The sequence below is a fragment of the Sminthopsis crassicaudata genome, chromosome 4, assembly GCF_048593235.1.
Source record: "Sminthopsis crassicaudata isolate SCR6 chromosome 4, ASM4859323v1, whole genome shotgun sequence".
In the NCBI taxonomy this organism is placed as follows: Eukaryota; Metazoa; Chordata; class Mammalia; order Dasyuromorphia; family Dasyuridae; genus Sminthopsis; species Sminthopsis crassicaudata.
Window position 1 is genome coordinate 197,903,343 of NC_133620.1, and position 15,002 is coordinate 197,918,344.

At 37.8% G+C, this 15,002-nt stretch overlaps 1 long non-coding RNA gene across 1 annotated transcript; it reads left to right on the forward strand.

Moving 5' to 3' along the window:
* Positions 1-1,153: 1,153 nt before the first annotated feature.
* LOC141541215 (uncharacterized) lies at positions 1,154-11,310 on the forward strand. Its single transcript, XR_012481692.1, has 5 exons — positions 1,154-1,473; positions 7,608-7,928; positions 9,552-9,623; positions 9,882-9,946; positions 10,412-11,310. It is a non-coding gene; the product is annotated as an uncharacterized LOC141541215 (long non-coding RNA).
* The last annotated feature ends 3,692 nt before the right edge of the window (positions 11,311-15,002 follow it).

The following is a 15,002-nucleotide window of genomic DNA, read 5'->3' on the forward strand; positions in this document are numbered from 1 at the left end:
AAAAAAAAACCTGAGAAGAAAAACAAAATGCAAGCAAACATCAATTGAAAGCATGAAAATGCTATGTGGTGGTCCACATTCAGTTCCTACAGGTCTCTCTATGTTGTGTGAATCACAACATAGCATTTTTACTCTTTTTGTTGTTGTTTGCTAGCATTTTATTTTCTTCCTCATTTTTTCCTTTTTGATTTGATTTTTCTTGTGCAGCAAGATAATTGTATATATATATATATATATATATATATATATACATATATTGGATTTAACATATATTTTTACCATGTCTAACATATTTTGGATTGCTTGCCCTTGCAAAGGTTAATGTTGAAAAATTATCCATGCATATATTTTGAAAATAAAAAGCTTTAATAAAAAGAAAAAAAAGGTTGTCTGCAAAAGATGCTTCTATTTTCTCTTCTCTGACTCTCTTCCTTTTTAAAAAAAAATAGCATTTTGTTTTTCCAAATACATGCAAAGATAGTTTTCAACATTCACCTTTGCAAAACCTTGTGTTTCAGATTTTTTCCCTCTCCTCTTTTCCCTTTTCCTCAAGACAACGAGCAATCTTGTATAAGTTACATATGTGCAATTCTTCTACATATATTTCCATATTCATCATATTGCATCCCCCAAAAATCACTTCAAAAGGGGGGAAAAACATGAGAAAGGAAAAAACCCAAGTAAACAACAACAACAAAAGATGAAAATACTATGCTTTAATCCATATTAAGTCTCCATAGTTCTCTCTGGATGTGTATGACACTTTCCATTGTTCTATCTCAGTTTCCCTGAATTGTTCTGCCTCAGTTTACCTGGTGGCAACCTATTATGGGCCAGAACTCTGAACTTGAAACAAAGGATTCTTACAAGGTACTAAGTCAGTGGAATTGATAGAAACAATAGTTATCTAATTTAGCATGGTTCTGTATGATTGATTTAATACTACAAGGAAATGTTATGGGCCAGAACTTGAAACAATGTACTAAGTGGAATTGAGAAGACAATGGTTAAATCTAGTTTAGCATTGATTTAATCGTACAACAAATAATGGTTTCCTAGTGATAGAATTATTGGTTTGTACTCAGTGTGGGGCATATAAACTAGAAGCCTCAGGCAGGGAGATTCAGAGACAAGCAGACACAAAGCTGGAGGCTGAAGGCTGGAGCACAAGCTCTTGGACTGAGAAAGATTCATCCCATCTCACACCACCTTGGTGGTAGGCTCTCCTCCTTCACTTCTCCACTGAAACCAAGACTCCGGAAGGCCCCCAGAAAACTAGCCGAGCCCCAAGTAAAGGAGATAGGACTTTGAAGGAGACAGTAAAGGATTTGGACTTTAACACCTGGCTACTCTTGTGGTGATTACTGAACTGAAACAAAGACTGAGAACCGCAAGGAAACCACAACAGAGAACATTACATTTTGGTGCCTGGACGTCAGGCCAAGAACCTTCATCTGTGACCCAGAAACTAGGGTGAGTACAAGAAGGAAACTTTGTAAAGGACTAAACTAGTGCTTCAGCTGAAATGGGACAGATGTTTAGAAAACAGCCTTCGTTTCCTCTTCAAGGAAAATGTGTATATAGCATTGTCAGACTTATGAAAAGCCAAGGTTTGATTATAATTTGGAAGCAGATCACTGAACTTTTAGAAACTGTACAGTATATATCTCCTTGATTCTCTAAGGAAAAAGAATTGGATCTAGAGAAATGGAAATTAGTAGGAGAGCAACTATATCAATTGTATAATGAAAATGGATCTGACTCAATTTTCAAAGATACACTTAATACATATAATTTAATACAACTGGCTTTAGGAAATTATATAAGTAAGTGTTAGAATAAGGAAAAAGAAGAAAGAACAGGAGGGGGAGATGCCAAATAAACTAGGTGAAAAGGATGAAGAATTAGACAAGAAAGGAGTTAATTACAATTCTGAGTGTGGTGCTTCATAGAAGGAGAAAGTAGGGCATTCCCCATCCCCTGAACCTATTTCCCTCAATTAACCCTTCATGGGTGAAGGGAGAAGGAGGAGGAGGAGAGGTAGTAACACAATCAGCATTACCTATGAAGCAGCCTATGACAAGATTACAAAAGGTAATGGTTAAGGCAAAAAATGAAGGACAGGATATATCTGATTCAATAAATGCATAACCTGTGATTGAAGAGCTTGATTCTTCAGGTCAACAATGGAGAAGATACATTCCTTTTGATCTGGAAAAAATTAAGGATTTGAAAAAGGGTTGCACTCTTTATGGGGCTACATCGTGTTATGGTAAGATGTTACTAGATAGTTTGGCTTATGAAATCCTAACGTCCAGTGATTGGAAATCCATAGCAAGGACGTGTTTGCAATCTGGACAAAACTTGTTGTGGCTTTCAGAGTATCATGAATTATGTAGGATTCAAGCCAGACGAAATAGGGAAACAGGAGTTAACACATAATTCACTTTTGACCAACTAGTAGGTGAAGGTCATAATAAAAACACTTCAGCACAGATTAATAACCCCATAGGAGCATAAGAGCAAATTGCTACTGCTGCTATAAAAACTTGGGGTTCTCTCCCAGGGAAAGATCGAGGGGAAGCCTTCACAAAAATAGAGGAAGGTCCCAATGAACCCTTTGTAGATTTTGTGGGACATTTGCAAACAGCTGTAACAAGAACCATTGGAGAGAATGCAGCTACAGAAATAATGCCCAGACATCTGGTTAAGGGAAATGACAATGAGATTTGCAAAAGAATTATATGGGGACTAAACAAAGATGCTTCTTTAGAGGAGATTATAAGACGCTGTGCTACAGTGGGCACAAATGCTTATTATACCCAGACTGTGATGAACATGGGAAGACAGGGTCCCTCCTGGCAAGGGACTTCTAGAGAAACTCGTCCATGTTTTCAATGTGGAAAAATAGGACATCTGAGAGCTCAGAGTAGGTATTGAGATAGAGTGAGAAGATAGGGAGGGAGAAGACCTAAAACCCTATGTCTAAACTGCCACGAGGGCATCCACTGGGCCTCAGAATGTAGATTGACCCAAGAAAATGAGAGGCAGGGCCCAGCTTCAGGGGCCCAGGTGGGGCATGATGGCTGTTGAGGTTACACCCAGAGAGTCTTTAGAAGTGATCAATCACCAGAGAAGCAATCAGATGGCAGAAAGTGATTACATGATCAATCAGCCAAAAAGTAATTAGATGGGAGAAAGGGATTATAATTGAAGAGAATACAGGCTTTTTAACCCAACAGAAGGGCAGTGTCCAATTCGAGCAGCTTCAATGTAATCTCCCGGTGATGAGGAGAGATCTAAAAAGTGGCAAATGGAAGGGACTAGATAAGTTAACTGCTTGGGAGAGAGGGTTTGCTTGTATTTCTTCAGATGGAGAAGGAAACAGATGGGTGGCAAGGACCTGGAGAGAAACAGAAAAAGAAAAAAACCTCAAAACAAAGGAGAAAACCTAAGAACAAAATCTGCAGGAACCATTGGATTCTCTAACGCATGATGGGAATATTGCAGGACTTAAAAACTTACAGGAATTACTGGATTCCTAGCACATGAATTAATGGACAATGGATTCCTTTTGGACTATTTCTAGGATTTATGGACATGTATAAATCCTCATGTTAATTTGTGTTATTTGTTACATCACTTCTAGCCTGTGTTACTATGTGCTATCAAAGCATGGGGCTCCCTCCCAGGAAAAGATCAAGGAGAAGCCTTCACAAAAATAGAGCAAAGTCCAAATGAACCTTTAGCTGATTTTGTGGGTTGTCTGCAAACAGCTGTCATACAAACAATTGGAAAAAATGCAGCTATAAGAATAATGATAAAACAACTTGCTAAAGAAAATGCTAATGAGGTTTGTAGAAGAATTATTCTGGAACTACACAAGGATGCTCCTTTAGAGGAGATCATAAGACACTGCAATAGTGGGCACAAATGCCTTTTATATCCAAGTTATGATGCAGAACATGGGAAGACAGGGTCCCTCTTGGCAAGGGACTTCCAGAGAGACTTGACAATGCTTTCAATGTGGTAAAGTAGGGCATCTGAAAGCTCAATGTAGGCATAAAGACAGAGTGAGAAAACCCCATATCCAAAATGCAACAGAGGCTTTCATTGGGCCTCAGAATGTAAAATAACTCTGGGAAACAAGAGGCGGGGCCCAACTACAAGACCTCAAACAAAAAACAAGTGAGGTATGATGGCAGCTGAGGTTACACCTAGAGAGTCTTTAAAAGTTCAATACTCTGATATAATCAATCAGCAGAGAAGTAATCAGATAGGAGAAAGGGATTACAATTGGGGAAAATATAGGCTTTTTAACCCAATAGAAGGGCAGTATCCAGTGTGAGCAGCTCCAATGTAATCACCAGGTGATGAGGAGAGATTCAGAAAGTGGTGAATAACCAGATAGGTTAACTGCTTGGGGGAGAGGGTTTGCTTGTATCTTAATAGATGGAGAAGGAATCAGATGGGTGCCAACAAACCTTATTCGTCTTGTCCATTGGAGAGAGTCAGAAAAAGGAAAAAAACCTTGAAAAAAAAGAAGATCTAAGAAACATCTGATACTGAAAGAGCATGGCTGATAATGAGACTGTTAAAGAACTTCAAAACCAGCAGGAATCATTGGATTCCCTGACACATGAAGTAATGGACAGTAGCTTGATTTTAGATTATTTATAGGATTTATGGACATGTATAATGCCTCGTGTTGATTCATGTCATTTGTTACATCACTACTAGCCTGTCTATGTGCTTGTGTAATATTTCCCATGCTGATGATACCTATTTCAAGTGAGACCCTTCAGAAACCTGCTAACAAAATCTGGTTTGACTCCCCATTTCCCTTTGGTGTTTTTATCTCCCTTCCTGTGATGTCAGGAAGGGCATAATCACCTCCTTTTTTGGTGTTTTCCCCCCTTTTTTGAGGAGTCAGGGAAGGCATGATCACCCCCTTTTTGGGATTCTCACCTCCCTGAGAAATCAGGGTGGGTGTGACCACCTTATATTCTAAAACAAAAGAAAGCAAGAGATGTAATGGGCCAGATTCTGGAGAAATGTACTTGAAACAAGGATTTTTACAAAGTGTTAATTCAGTGGAATTGATAAGACAATGATTATCTAGTTTTACATGTGCTTAGTATTTAATATAGTTTTACAAGATTGACAGACACCTACAATAACGTAATTATAATAGAGTATATAAGAGCCAACAAGGACTGGACGAGAGACCTTTGATCAGGCTCCTGGTGGCTCTCCTTCATTTCTCCACTGAAATCAAGTCCCGTCTGAAGGCCCTCCAGAAAGCTAGCCAGGCCCCAAGTGAAAGAGATAATAAAAAATTTGGACTTTATCTCTGGCTATTGTTATGGGGATTACTCTGCTGAAACTAAGGCTGGTCCCAAGACCTCCAGAAAGCTAAACTCGAACACTACAGTTAGCAGATTGGAACCAGGGATAGAATATCTGTGCACACCCCAGAGTCCACATTGCCCGTCTTATAAGGGTTGGGTTAAGCCAGTTTCCCTTAACAATAGCTGCAAGAAGCATTTGATCCAGTTTCTGGTCCAAATTCTGCCATTAGCTAGTTGTATGATGGGAGGCAAAATTTTACCTTTACCTTTCAGGTTGCAAAAAATGTGAAAATTGCACTAATCATTCAATAGGATTTCTTCCAGTGCTTCCATTCTATGACTCTGAATACTGCTGAGGGCTGAATAGAGCTCAATTATTGTATTGTTCCTTGCATTTTTCCCCAGAATTTTTTGGACCTAATATATAGAGAAACTCTAGGGATAATTAAATTGCCTGACCAACTTGATAAGGTAGTAGTGGTGGGGGTGAGGAGCTGGGAGCCTTTGTTAGGGACTTAAAAACCAAAAGCTACTTTCCACACGTCTTTTCTGATTTTTCTAGTTACTAATGGTCCTCCCAAAAGCTATGTACCCTAGGTCACACACAATAGGTGCTTAATAAATATCTGTTATTTGATTAATTTTTATTTTCTTAGTGTTCAACATGAACAAATAGATAGTGCACTTGACCTGGAGTCAAGAAGAATCATCTTCATGAGTTTATATCTGGCCTCAGACACTGACTCCTGGCCAAGCCACTTAACCCTGTTAGCCTCTGTTTCCTCATCTGCAGAATGAGTAAGAGAAGGAAGTGGCAAACTACTCCTGTATCTTTGTCAAGAAATTCCAAATGGTGTTACAAACAAGCGCTTAATCCATTCTTTTACATTTGGGTTTTTTTTTTTTTGCCTGGGACTTGTGATTTCATCAGTTTGTGAAACTTTTAGTGTGATAACTCCTTCTAGCCATGTAGATGTCAATTTTTTTTGACATGTCAAAGAGTTGCCTAGGAACACTAAGAGGTCAAATGACTTGCTTATGGCCAACACAGTTAATCATATGTCATGGACATCACTTCCTGATTCGAAGATAGATTCCGGCCTCTCTACCACACCCTTCTGATGCTTAATAAAAATTGTGTATGAATGTGTGTGTGTGTGTGTGTGTGTGTGTGTGTGTGTGTGTGTGTGTACTTGAAACTAAAATGTGTGTGTGTTGAAACTAAAATGCAGTTTTGTTGCTTCTCACCACACTATCTTGTCTACTGTCCCATTTAACTGCTCTAATTAGAATCTTGATTTAATTTTGGTTTCTTTAAGATCTGGGAGAAAATATGTATTTCCTCTAATAGAATGTAGGGCAGAGTTTGTTTCATTTTTGGTTTTGTGTCCCTAATGCCTCAGCACATAGTAGGTACTAAATAAATGTTTGTTGATTGATTGATGGATAGATTATGAGGAGGAGGGGCTTAGGGACAATAAGAAACTAATTATTGCTTTTTGAAAGGCTGTATCTACAGCCCAACACCATTTATAAAATCAATTACATACTAGGGCATCTGAAGTTCATTTTTCCCCCCTTAATGAGGTTTAACTGATTGGGAAACCAGTCTATACTTGCTACTTGCACTCTGTGGAGAAACCTTGCCTCCTCCTAGCTTCTGACAATGGGCTGGTGTCCTTGAATGCCTGACTGCAAGCCCTTCAGGTCCCCTTCTGGGCCTGGGGGCCCCAAGTGGCTGCAGAGCCTCAGGCCTGCATTCTAGAGTCAAATGAGCCTCAGTTCAAATTGGCAACTGTTTTCTCAAGGGCTTTGAAATTGAGTTTGAGATTTTACCAGCTTGCTTTCTACCCTTGGCTTTTGTTTACAGAATCCTAATATGACCAAGCTGGAATGGGCTTTTAGAGCTCATCTAGTTCAACCTCCCACATGTAGTTCTACAATTGGAAACTATGATGGTCAGAGTTTAATTGACCCAAAGTCATGTGTGTGGCTCTCAAATCTAGATCTTCTGATTTGGGGTGAAATTCTCTTTCTACCATGCCATCCTACTGTGCAAGCCAAGCATTTAACTAGATTAGACTATGATGGCTCTGAGAGATGTTTGAAATCTTAAATTATAATGTTATGTTTTATCAGTGGGACAGCTAGGTAGTACACTCAGCTTGGAGTCAGGAAGATCTGAGTTTGAATGTTGCCTGAGATTCTGACTAATTGTGTGACCCTAGGCTAATCACTTACCTCTTATTTTTTCAGTTCCTCATCTGTAAAATGGGAATGTACTGGAGAAGGAAATGGTCAACTAGTCCAATATGTTTGCCACGAAAACCACATGAGGCCATGTAGAGTCTCATATAACTAATTAACTGAACAACAACAACCATGTATTATTAATAGGTTAGTTCTACCCAGCTACAACAATACATAAAGATTCATTTTGATTCATTTGGACAATCATCTAGTGTCTTGAAAATCCCAAAATTTGTGCTAAGGTTCTTGGAATATTTAAACTTCAAGAAAACAACTCTGTCCTTAAGAGGGCTTGCTGTCTATTTGGAGGAAAGTACAAGTGTATAGGTAAGTACTGAATAAATACAAGGTAAATGCAAGACTAATTAGTAGAAGGCTCTATTAAAGGGGAAAGGGGGGGTAGGAAGGGCTTTTGTAAGGGGCAGCATTTTGGCTGAGCCTTAAAGAGAGTTACGCATTCCTTTGTATTAGAATGAAGAGGAAATGCATCTATCTCAGCCATGAAGCACTGCCTATGCAAAGATATACAGATGTAGGATTGAGTCTTTATGGAATGCCCAATGAAGGTTGAATAAGCAACTAATCTAATTAGCTATAGAATTTTTTATTCATAATCTTATTTTGCCTCAACTTGATGAGATCCTGAGAAATTAGGTGGGGAAGGCAGAGAAAATTACTCCCTGAAACAATCAGGGAAGAGCACTGATGGGGATCAGCTAAACCTTATAGCCCCTTATAAGATGGGGAAGTCTTGAGTAACCCAACTTTACTATATCCAATCAGAAAGTCAAGTTATTGTAATGCTGGAGAAACTGAGGCAAGATAGAGATTAGAGCGTTTTTAATATTTTATTTGGGTTTCTGAGAGGGAGAGATAGTTTGGAGGCAAAGTAGAATCCATTCTGCCTCTAGGGCTGAACTGGACTTTTGTCTCAAAGAATCCAATATTGATTGTGAGATTCCAATGATTTTTATGTGTGGCTCTAAGTGATCAGGGGAGACAAAGGCAAGGGCGTAAAGTCCAAACTCTGGTGAGAACGGGAATTTCCAGAAACGGACCTTCAATCCGGTTCTGACAGGGTTGGGGTAGAACCATAAATTCTGATAAACTGAGAGTGATGGGGGTAGTTATTTAGAGACAGAAAGTCTGGAACTTAGAGATATGTAAGCATATCTCCAAGTAACTCATCTGCAATTTATGGCTCTATGGAATGCTTATGGTCAGGGCTCCCAGCCCTAATTATATCAGCCCTAATGGTCAGGAAGGAGGGGTTGCAACCAGGGGGATTGAAGCAGAACAATTCAAAGAACTGAGGCAGAACAATTCAGGGAAACCGAGGCAGGAAAATTTAGAGAAACTGTGGCACAACATTATGTCAAACCTCCAGGTTAAATTTCTCCTATAAATCTGCCCATGGCGCATTCCATCTTGTGAATCACTTTTGAATTAACTTCCTACAGGTCCTGTCTCACTGTGTGTCTTGCTTCCCATCTCCCCTCCCCCACATCTCATGTTGTCTTTCTCTATCTTATAGGTAACTAACTCTTAGGGAAACTCCTCTATGGATTTAGCCTGGGTTAATGGCAGACTCCCTCCTCATGGAGTACCTTTCTCCTGGTTAATTGTGAGTTCCATTAGGGAATCTGTCTTTTCCATTGTTAATTATTAAAACCCCTTTTCTTGTTAATTATATGCTCTCCCAAATCTATTTCACCTTTACCACCCCTGAGGTATCTCTTCATTTTTTCTGTAACCTCTTCTCATAAATAAATGTACTTTTTGACAAAGAAAAAGGCCATTGTGAAATTATCATGTAATTGAATCCCAATATTTGATGGGCCTACACCAATCTCATCATTTAGTGCCATTTGCTCTCCTCAAACTCATCACTTGGTGTCTACCTCAAACTCATCAATCAAGTTTGGATGATTTATTCTTGTTTTGGGGCAGGTTGGACTAGAGAGCCTCTGGACTCTTCCAATTCCTGACATCTGTTATTTTCTTCAATATCAATGGAAGAAGGTTAGTTAAATGATTTTAAAATTCAAAAAGTTATCCTACCCCAAACTAAGGTAGATTTAAAGTTGGAAGGAATCTGAATCCATCTGGTCCAACTTTTTCATTTTATAAATGAAGAAACAGTCTCAGAAAGCTTATTTGCCTGGATATGTTGAAGAAGGGGGGGAGGTAACTTTTTTTTTTTTTTTTATTAAACTCCATTTAATAACATTAAAGGTTTTTTTCTTTCCTCCTTTTCATCTCCTTTTTCTGTTGTTTAAGAAACCTGGATCAACTAACTACTTCTATTTGAAATGAAAGACTTGGCAAAAGAATGAATACAGCAGGTAAAAAATATAGTAGAAATTTCCCACAAGTAGCCAGAAAAATCTGTGGCACTATCTTAACTTGACTATTTTTTTTAAAAAGTCATTCTAAATATTGTCCTCATAACTGTAACAAAGATTAAAATCTTTCACAGTTTAAAAGTTATTAAAAATTATATTCATTTTCCAAAACTTTATATTCTAATTTTATGTTTGTAATATTTTTTCTTATTTTTCACATCTACAAATGTGAAAGCATAAGATATTATTTGTCCTTTTAAGCAGAGTAGTCTAGTTTTTTTTTTAAGTGTTTTTTACTGGGGTAAATTTAATAATTGAATGCTTTTAATCGCAGCTTTAATTTGAAGTGTTGGGAAATGCCATTTAACTAATTTTCTTTTATTATTTCATTTTTTATTACTTATATTACATACATGGATACAATATACATGGAGCTTACTGATGTTCTTTGTTCTTTCTTTGAAGAGGAACCAGTGACATGGAGTGATTCCTTGACCCTTGTGATTGGATTTAAGTTAGGCAGAGTTGCACAATGCCATCAGCCTTACTCTGTCTCCTAGATTCATCAAAATATAGTTGCAGGACAAAAACAATGACTGGGGATGGTTCTGGATGCAGTGGATGACCTTGACATCTTTGATACATAACCAAGTTTTAATTCTTCCATAGCACCTGCTTCAGTGGTCTTCACTGTCTTTAAACAATTTGTTCTCTTCAATCCATTCAGTTGGGGGAAGTCTTAACATGCTTGGGTAAACATCCCCCTAATTCCCAGAGCAGTTTGGTTTGAGGCCTATCAGTTGCCCTCAACCTGATTTAGCCCCAAGGTTTTACCTTGTGTGGCCAATGAGCAGCTCTGAATAAGGCTTAGCAAGCCCTCACACCAGAAGTGGTAGTCATGCCTATATGCTGATTTTTGAAACATAATCCTTTTACTTTATAAGCTCTTTATATTTATCACTTTAGTTTTTTTTTGTTACCTGATTACCTGATATTCATTTTCTTCTTTTTTAAGTTTTTAAAAAAAATTATATACAAAACCAGTTTTTTACATTTTGTTTTTTAAATAGTACTTTATTTGTTTTTGATTACATGTAAAGGCAATTTTTAACATTCATTTTTTGTAAGATTCTGAGTTCCAAATTTTCTCTGTCTGTCTTTTCCCTCCCTCTTTCCTAAGATAGTAAGCAATTTGATCTAGGTTATATAAGTGCAATCATTAACATTCCTTTTAAAAAAAATTTTAAGTTACAGATTCTCTCTCTTCTTCTTTTTTCTCCCTGTTCCTTGAGAAGGCAAGCAATTTGGTATAGATTATATGTGTGCAGTAATGCAAAACATCAATTATTTTATTTTCAATAAAAGAAAAAAATACAACCCTGAGAATTCTCTCATTTTTGATCTAATATTTTATAAATATACTAATTAAGCACTAGCAGTTATCTGCCCAGAAGTTGTATTGTACTTGTGACACTAAAAGCAAGACCCTTTACTTTTCCAGTATTATTTTTAATTATTATAATATAATGTTACTTACACAGGGTTTTGTGATAATTCATGTCAAACCTTTGTAAACATTAGATCTAGAGTATATAAATGTCACTTTATTTGCAATAGTAGCTATACACCGTCTCCACCTCTTAGTCATTCCTTATTTAAAGCCTGCCTTTAATACTTTCTGGATGACCATAACACAACCTCACTGTGCCTCAGTTTCCATATCTATAAAATTGAAATAAATAATAGCTGTCTTAGTTTCCACAGGCCTATTGGGAGGATCACATGGCAAAATGCTTTACAAATCTTAAAACATTTTATAAACATCTATCAATAATATTAATATTTCCCATAAATTTTTGTCATAAGGAAGTATTTTAAGAAATAATGTTAGTAATTAAATGCAATTACCCTTTAATATTTGAAATGGAGATTCTTTCCTAAAATTCCATGACTCATATCAAGAAATAAACAATCAATTAATCAACATTTATTAAGCAGTCCAGCCACTCTGCTAAGGGCTGAGGATGCACAAAGAGACAAAAGACAATGCCTGTCCTCAAAGGGTCTATAATCTAATGGGAGAGACAACATGTATATAAGTATGTATATATGTATGTATGTGTATATATGTGTGTATATGTGAATACCAAGACAGCAAATATGCCTAATATATACAAACAAGCCATGTACAAGATAAAATATAGGAATAGGGAAGGCACTGGAATTAAGAGGGCTTAAGGGAAGGCTTGCAGAAGGTAGGATTTTACCTGGTATTCGAAGGAAGTCAGAATTAGTAATTGTAGAGGAGGAGGAAGAGTCTTATAGGCATAAGGGACAACTAGAGAATATGCCCATAGCCAGGAGATGAAGTATCTTGTCCATGGAACAGCCAGGAGGCCAGTGTTACTGAATCAAAGAATAGTCCTCAGGAAGTTAAGGTGTCAGAAGACTGGAAAGGTAGGAGGGGACCAGATTTATGAAGGGCTTTGAATGTCAGACTGTTTTATATTTGATTATGGAGACAATCATATCTCACTGGAGCCTGTTGAATGGAAGAGTAGGAGATGCTCAGAAATTCATTTTAGGAAAGTCATTTCAGTAGATAAATTGAGGATATAGTGGAAGGGAAAAACTTGGAGCTGGCAGAGCTATCAGCAGACTACTGCAATGGTCCGGGTATACCTGTATAAGGGTGCGGGTGATGAGGCTCTGTATAAGAACAGTAACAGTGTCAGAGGAGAGAAATTATGTTGCAACAGTGAAATTGACAGGTCTTGGTCATAGATTGAATTTGAGGGGTGAAGCATAGTGTGGACTCCAGGAAAACTTGTGAGGAACTAGTATTTTGCTCTCTACAATAATTAGGAAGTTCAGTTTAAGGGGAAAAAATAAGGAGTTCTATTTTGGACACCTTAGGATATTTACTGGACATCTAATATGTATCAAAATATCTGATAGTTGGTTATGTGAGATTGATGAGGGAGCCCCAAAGCTTTCTAAAACTCCTTCAAGGAGATTAAGCTTCCCATTGAAGTAAAGATCAAGCCTAGGAAGACTCATTCAACTCTATTCAAATTCCAGCTCAAGCTGACCAGCCCCCATCAGGAGCAGGCCTCAGCTTATAGCTAAGGCTTCTAATATAAAAAGAACCAATTTTAAACTCACTCCTTGCAGAGGACCTAATATCCCATCCCTGACATAGCCTCAAACCTCTGCCAGATGGAATGATATTCTCTTTCATAGTTACCCTCTCTTTATTCTCACCTATTTCCCTAATGAGACTTTATACTTCTCTGTGGGGATTTCTCGACTAGAGACTTTACTTTTCTGCTGGACCCTTGCCACTAAGGAATTCAGCCTTTCTATTCATGCATAGCAAAGGCTGACTTCCCAATGCCAACAATAAACTTCTTTTTATCAGTCCAGCAGCTTTTCAGGTTTGTAAATTCCTTTACGAAAGACCTCTGTGCCCCAAAAGGGGGTTCCTACAACTCCCTACCTTGCACCAATCCTAAAGGGGATTTAGGGTAGCCAAACCTCTTCATTTGGTTCTCTGAACCCTGAACCTGCCATTATTTAACTCCCTGACTACCAGGAGCCCTATTCTTATCATTTTGGTTCCCTGAATCTAATCTCATCAAGATTGGAGCTCAGTCTAGAGTTTAGAACAGTTTAGATAAAATTTGAGAATTATCAGCATAGAGATTGCCCATAGCTAAGAGATGAAGTGTCTTGTTCATGGAATGGCCAGGAAACCAATGTTACTGAATCAAAGAATACTCCTCAAGAAGTAAGGTATCAAAAGACTGGAAAGGTAGAAGGGGACCAGATTTATGAAGGGCTTTTAATGTCAAACAAGCTTTTATATTTGATTATGGAGAAAATCATGTCCCTGGAGCTTGTTGAATTGAGGGGTAGGAGGTAGTCAGATATTCATTTTAGGAAGCTGCTTTAGTGATTAAATTAAGGATAGATTGGAAAGAAAAAGACTTGGAGCTAGCAGACCCATCAGTAGATTACTGCAATAATCAGGTATGTCTATACAGGCATGGGGTGATGAGGCTCTGTCAAAGGGTAGTAACAGTATCAGAGAAGTGATATTGTAAAAGTGAAATTGATAGGCCTTGGTCACAGATTAATTACCATCTCCATGGTAATGGATGATCATCATCTAAGGTCTTATGGAGAGAGAAGTAGGGCCCAGGACAGAATCCTATGGTTAGAAGGAACTAGAGACAGAAGAAGGTAAGCTAGGTAAGGAGAACAAGAAGGAAAACAAACAAACAAACATGTCCCCAAAACAATGGGAGAAGAGAGTATCAAAGAAGAAAGAGTGCTCAAAAGTGTCAAAAGTTGCAGAAAAGTCAAGAATGGGGATTGAGAAAAGATTTTTAAATTGACTTGGCAACCAAGTGATCATGAATAATTTTGGAAAAAGCAATTTTGAGAATGAGAAGAAAGTGGAAGCATCTTTTAGATGGTCTTTTCCAGGAATTTAGCTATAAATGGCAGAAGAAATAAAGGAGAATAGTGGGGATGTTAGGAAAAAGTAAGAACTTTTTCAGAATGGGGGAGACATGAGCATGTTTGTAGGCAGTGAGAAATGAGCCAATAGAGATGGAGAGATTAAAAAGTAAGTGAAAGAGTAGGGATGATAGAAGAGTCAATCTGTCAGAGAAGATGGGATGGAATAAGATCTTTTGAACAAGTAGAGGTGGTCAGGCTTGGAAAGGAGTAAGGCCATCTCATCATGAGAGACAGATAAAGGAGGAAAGAGTGGCAAAACATCTCAGTGATAGAAGATGAGAAAGAAAACTAAAATTTTACACAAATTGCTTCCATTTTTTTCTCCTGTAAAATATGAAACAAAATTCTCAGCTAAGAAAATGGGGAGAGAAGGAGCCATGGAAAGTTTCGAGAGGGCTGAAAAGGTTTGGAAGAGCCATTCTACAAGGTGAGATGATTGATAAGTACCATAGTAAGTTGATGAGTATGATTGCCTAGTATCAGTGAGGACCCAGTTGAGCTTATATAATATCAATTTGATATGGACCCA